The sequence below is a fragment of the Grus americana genome, chromosome 11 (genome assembly GCF_028858705.1).
Source record: "Grus americana isolate bGruAme1 chromosome 11, bGruAme1.mat, whole genome shotgun sequence".
In the NCBI taxonomy this organism is placed as follows: domain Eukaryota; kingdom Metazoa; phylum Chordata; class Aves; order Gruiformes; family Gruidae; genus Grus; species Grus americana.
This window is the reverse complement of record NC_072862.1, coordinates 4,469-10,649: the sequence shown is the minus strand read 5'-3', so window position 1 is coordinate 10,649 and position 6,181 is coordinate 4,469. Positions and strand designations below refer to the sequence as shown.

The 6,181-nt window shown below is 67.6% G+C and overlaps 1 long non-coding RNA gene across 1 annotated transcript; it reads left to right on the top strand.

Moving 5' to 3' along the window:
- Positions 1-2,850: 2,850 nt before the first annotated feature.
- LOC129211226 (uncharacterized) lies at positions 2,851-4,518 on the top strand. Its single transcript, XR_008578781.1, has 3 exons — positions 2,851-2,980; positions 3,966-4,226; positions 4,406-4,518. It is a non-coding gene; the product is annotated as an uncharacterized LOC129211226 (long non-coding RNA).
- Positions 4,519-6,181: the final 1,663 nt, after the last annotated feature.

The following is a 6,181-nucleotide window of genomic DNA, read 5'->3' as shown; positions in this document are numbered from 1 at the left end:
CCGCTGCCTCTCTTCCTGCCGCTTCTTCCTCCCTCTCTGTCAGGCTCCCTGTCCCCGTCCTTCACTCGCCGTCCCTTTCCTTGCCTCGTGCTTTCTCGCTCGCCGCCGCCGCCCCCCCCATCCAGCTGGCTGCCCCTTTTCTCCTCTCTTCTAGCGTCCTGCAGCTGGCTCCTCGGTTTTGGCGGCAGCCTGCACATAGCAGCCCAGCTCTCCAGCAGCCTGACGGACCGACCGTGTGTCTGTTCCACGCCGGACTGGCGAGCGTGGCTCCGGGTAGGACAGCCGAGGTGCCCCAGGGCCGGGCCCCGAGCCCCGGTGCGGAGTCTCTCCCGGAACCGGCTCTGTGTGTGACTGAATAAACGCTTGCGGTCTCTTTTGCCGTGCCGGCTGCGTTGGCGCTTCCTTTGCGGGGGAGGGGGGGGGGGGGGGCGGGGGGCGAGGGGCCGTGATGGAGGGCAGGGGAGGAGGTGTGTGGGGGGGGGATTAACGTATTCAACAAGGTCACATTGCTCGCATCCTCGGGATCCAAAAGTGATGCTTCTTGGCTCCGCCCCTGACCCATGCCAAACTCCGGGCCCCCCCCCGCAAACTCCGCCCCCCCTGCAAACTCCGCCCCCCCGCAAACTCCGCCCCTCACGCACACCAAGCCCCGCCCCTCATGGAAACTCCGCCCCTGGTGCAAACTCTGCCCTGATGCAAGCCAAGCCCCGCCCCTCAGGCAAACTCCGCCCTGATGCACGCCAAGCCCCCCTCATGCAAACTCCGCCCCCACACAAACTCTGACCCTGGTGCATGCCAAGCCCCGCCCCAATGCAAACTCCGCCCCTCATGCAAACTCCGCCCCTGATGTCTGCCAAGCCCCCCTCATGCAAACTCCGCCCCTCACACAAACTCCGACCCTGATGCACGCCAAGCCCCGCCCCTCACGCAAACTCCGCCCCTCACACAAACTCCGCCCCTGATGCACGCCAAGCCCCGCCCCTCACGCAAACTCCGCCCCTCATGCAAACTCTGCCCCCGACGCTAACTCCGCCCCTCATGCAAAATCCGCCCCGACTTACGCCAAGCCCCGCCCCTCACACAAACCCCGCCCCTCACTCAAACTCCGCCCTGACGCAAGCCAAGCCCCGCCCCTGATGTAAACTCCGCCCCCGGCGCAAACTCCGCCCCGATGCAAGCCAAGCCCCGCCCCCGACGCAAACTCCGCCCCTCACGCAAACCCCGCCCCTCACGCAAACTCCGCCCCTCATGCAAACTCCGCCCCCGACGCTAACTCCGCCCCTCACGCAAACTCCGCCCCGACGCAAGCCAAGCCCCGCCCCTGATGTAAACTCCGCCCCCGGTGCAAACTCCGCCCCGACGCAAGCCAAGCCCCGCCCCTCACACAAACTCCGCCCCCGACGCTAACTCCGCCCCTCACGCAAACTCCGCCCCCGACGCACGCCAAGCCCCGCCCCCGACGCAAACTCCGCCCCTCACGCAAACTCCGCCCCGACGCAAGCCAAGCCCCGCCCCTGATGTAAACTCCGCCCCTGGCGCAAACTCCGCCCCGACGCAAGCCAAGCCCCGCCCCTCACACAAACTCCGCCCCCAGACGCTAACTCCGCCCCTCACGCAAACTCCGCCCCCGACGCACGCCAAGCCCCGCCCCCGACGCAAACTCCGCCCCTCACACAAACTCCGCCCCTCACGCAAACCCCGCCCCTCACGCAAACTCCGCCCCCGACGCACGCCAAGCCCCGCCCCTCACTCAAACTCCGCCCCCGACGCAAACTCCTCCCCCGACGCACGCCAAGCCCCGCCCCTCACGCAAACTCCGCCCCTGATGCACGCCAAGCCCCGCCCCTCACGCAAACTCCGCCCCCGACGCAAACTCCGCCCCTCACGCAAACTCCGCCCCTCACGCAAACTCCGCCCCGACTTATGCCAAGCCCCGCCCCTCACACAAACTCCGCCCCTCACTCAAACTCCGCCCCGACGCAAGCCAAGCCCCGCCCCTGATGTAAACTCCGCCCCCGGCGCAAACTCCGCCCCGATGCAAGCCAAGCCCCGCCCCTCACACAAACTCCGCCCCCCGACGCTAACTCCGCCCCTCACGCAAACTCCGCCCCCGACGCACGCCAAGCCCCGCCCCCGACGCAAACTCCGCCCCTCACGCAAGCTCCGCCCCTCACGCAAACCCCGCCCCTCACGCAAACGCCGCCCCCGACGCAAACTCCGCCCCTCACGCAAACTCCGCCCCCGACGCACGCCAAGCCCCGCCCCTCACGCAAACTCCGCCCCCGACGCAAACTCCTCCCCCGACGCACGCCAAGCCCCGCCCCTCACGCAAACTCCGCCCCCGACGCATGCCAAGCCCCGCCTCTCACGCAAACTCCGCCCCTCACGCAAACTCCGCCCCCGACGCACGCCAAGCCCCGCCCCCGACGCAAACTCCGCCCCTCACGCAAACTCCGCCCCTCACGCAAACCCCGCCCCTCACGCAAACTCCGCCCCTCACGCAAACTCCGCCCCCGACGCACGCCAAGCCCCGCCCCTCACGCAAACACCGCCCCCGACGCACGCCAAGCCCCGCCCCTCACGCAAACTCCGCCCCCGACGCAAACTCCTCCCCCGACGCACGCCAAGCCCCGCCCCTCACGCAAACTCCGCCCCCGACGAATGCCAAGCCCCGCCCCTCACGCAAACTCCGCCCCCGACGCAAACTCCGCCCGCGACGCACGCCAAGCCCCGCCCCTCACGCAAACTCCGCCCCCGACGCACGCCAAGCCCCGCCCCTCACGCATCGCACAGCGCATGCTCGCTCGGTGCTGCCGCCTAGTGACCAAATTTCGGTACTGCAGCGGCAGCGCCGCGCATGCGCAGTGCAGCGCCACGCCCCCTCCCCGGAACCGGCTGCCGGCAGCCGGTGTGCAGGGGCTGCTGTGAGCCGAGGGAGGAGCGGAGGCGTCGCCGGGCTGCGGCTGCACGGAGGGAGAAGGTGAGCGGGGCAGCGGGACGGACCGGCGGGTCCCGGGGAAAGCCCCGAGGAGGGCGGCGGCAGCGGTGCCGCCTCCGAGGAGAGGCGGGGGGGCGGCGGGGTCCGTGTCACAGAGGGGAGGGGGGCTGCCCGGAGCCGTGCGGCGGGTGGGGGGGGTGCGCGCCGTGTCGGAACCGGGCGGGGAGACCGTCCGGAGCCGCGCGGCGGGGGCTGCCCGGAGCCGGCGGGCGTCCGCGCCTTTCGGAGGTGGCTGAGGGGAGGCGGGGGCGGGGGCGGGGGGGGGGCGCCAGCCCGGAGCCGCGCTGCGGAGCTCGGGGCTGCCGTCGCGGCTCGGCGGGGCTTTCGGGTGAGTCGGCTTTGGGGTGAGGGCACGGGACGGTGTCCCCGCAGGGTCAGGAAGCGTGGAAGGCTGCCTCCCGCGGCACGCCGGCAGTTGCAGTCTTGGGGCACGCGGCTGCTGGTCGGCCATATTGGCTCCCCGGAGCACGCCGGGAAGTGTAGTCTTACGGCACTCTAATGGCTGCCACGCGGCGCTTGCCAGTGCGTGCCGGGAGGCGTCGTTTTCGCGGACGTGGCTGCCGGACAGCCCGACTTGCTCTCGCAGGAGCGCGAGGTTGGGGTTTTTTTGCCGGTTTCGAGTGGTTTTCTGCAGGCTTCCAGCCGCTCCCGAGCAGCGGTGCGGCCGTGCTACGAGAGCGCGCGCGCGGCGAGGCGTTGCCCGGTGTCCCGAGACGAGCGCTACCGGTCGGACTCTCCGGAAGCCTGTCCGGCAGCCCCAGGCCGCCCCCGAGCCCTGGCGTGAAGGCGGCAAGCTGGCCCTCGCCTGTGCCGCTTTCTTCCTGAACAGGGGTGCTGGCGGCGGCGGCAGCGGCAGCAGCGCGGGGAAAGAGCGGCGTCTCCGGAAGCCCCTGCAGAAGGAGGAGGGTCTCCGGCCAGGGCCGACCTCTGGTAGTAACGGCCACTGCTTTTTCTTTCCCTCTCCCAGGCCGCGCTGAGGACGTGGTTGCCCGTCCCTCCCTTGGGGATGCCGTCGACTGCACCCGCCTCGCCTGTGCCTGGCCTGGCTCGCCTCGTGGCGTGGGGGCGAAAAGGGACAGGCGGTGGAGCGCTTACCGGCCGTGGACAGCAGCTGCCCTAAGGGAAGCTGGAATGGCCAGAGAAAGGTGAAGAAGAAGAAGAAGAGATGGAAGGCTCTCCGGCCGGCAGCTGCCTCCCGCTGCAGGCAAGAGAGCGCCTGCCTCGCCGGGTGAGGAAAGATCCCTCGTTGCGCTCCACGGCAGGTCAGGCTGCCGACGGGCACCGCAGGGTCGCCACGCGTAATCCAAAGCACGGTGCGGCCGCGTACCGAGGGAGGCAGGGAGGCAGGCTACTCATCTAGGCAGACTCGTCTCCTCGGAGCTGTAAGACACCCGTGTATTCTCTTAGGCGGAGGACAGCCGAGCGACCGGAGCGACAGCAAAGGAAAGGCGGAGAGCGGGAGAAAGAAGCGTCTGCGCTGGCAAGCTCTCCCGGCAGCGCCGAGAGCCAGAGCTGCGGTGAGTCCTGGGCCCGCGGGGCCCCATCGCCTCTCCTCTGCGTCGCGGGCCCTCCTCTGCCCCCCTCGCTTTCCCACCCCGCTGTGGGGTTTTTTGGTTTGCTTTCTGCTCCCCGCTATGTTCTTTTTCCATCTCGCTCTGACGGGCTGCCTGTCCCCACCTTTTTTAGGTCCTCGCTCTCTCTGCCCCGTAGCCCGTGGCTATTGTTTCCTTCTCTCTCTCCCTGTCTCTCTGTCTGGCCCCCAGCCACTGTTTCTGCATTCCTCCCCCTCGGTCCTGTAGCCTGTCGGTATTTCTGCCATCTCTGGCTCTCTCTGTGCGGCTCCTCGTTCCTGTTGTTCGAGGTCTTCCTTCTCGGCTCCGTAGCGAGTCGTCGTGAGTCTCTCTCTTTCTCCGTCCCTCTTGAGCCTCTTCCCTGCCCCTCGTTTTGAAGGCCCGCCTCTCTGTCCCGGCACCCGTCGCTATGGTTCCTTTTTTCGGTCTGGCTCCGTCTCGCTCCCCGTCCCTGTTTTTCTAAAGTCTCCCCTCTCTGCCTCCTAGCCCGTCGGTACCTTTTTCTTTCCCCGTCGCGGTTCGTCTGGCTCCCTGTCCCTCTTTCTTTCTTCCTTCCTTCCTTCCTCCCTGTCTGCCCCGCAGCCCGTCCCTTCGTTCCTTTCTCCTTCCCTCTCTGTCCCTCTCCCGGTCCCCGGCATTAAACTCTGCTTCTCTGCCTGGTAGCTCGCCACCGTCTTACCTTTCCCCGTCTTTCTCTCTGTCCAGCTCCCTCTCTCGAATCTTCAATTCCTCCCTGTCGCTGCAGAAGCCTGTCGGGACTTTTTCCCCTGCCCGGCTTGCCTCTCCCTGTCTCGCGATTCCTCCCTCTCTGCCCTCTTAGCCGCGACCGTTTTTATATTCTCCGTCTCTCCCTCGGTCCGCCTCGAGATCCCGATTGTTTTTTAAAGCGACCGAATCGTCGAGGTTGGCAGAGACCTTTACGATTATCGGGTGGAACCGCGAACCTGGCGCTGGCAAGTCCCCCTCTGCCCCGCAGCCCGTCCCTTCCCTTCCGACGGCCTCTTTCTCCACCTCCCTCTGTCCGGCTCCCGGCCCCTCTTTTCCACTTCCGCCCTCTGTACCCTGTGGCTTTCCCCCTCTTCTTTCTCTCTCTGTCTCTGTTTGAGGAGGAGCAGCTGCCGCCCCAGCGTTCGCACCCCGTTCACGGTGTCGCGCGCACGCTTCTTCTCGGGCGCGCTTCCTCCTCCTCCTCCTCCTTCGGGCTCGACCCGAGGCTTCCGGCAGCAGTCTCCGGGTGTCGGATTTTGTAAAATAATTAACGTAACTGAAAGGTGCAGCAGCGGGATCGGCCCGGGCGGGGCGCCTCCAAAGAGAGGGACCCCGAACAAAGAAATCCCGGGGCCGTTCCACGCTTGGGTCCCGGACACCCGCCCCTCGCGCGCTGTCCGCGCGTCCCTTAGTCCCGCGGTGACTTTTGGTCTGGGGTCTTCTACCGTCGTCTCGGATTCTTCTTCTGTATAGCTGTGGGCGGTGCGTTATTCCACAGGTGCTGCTGCGCCGATGCTCCGTACGTTCGCAGTAACGGGTAGAGCGGAAGGCTCCGTGGCCAGGGAAGAGCGGCACGGACGCGTTCCTGCTCGCTCCGTTGCACCGGAATTTCGACGGCTGGGTT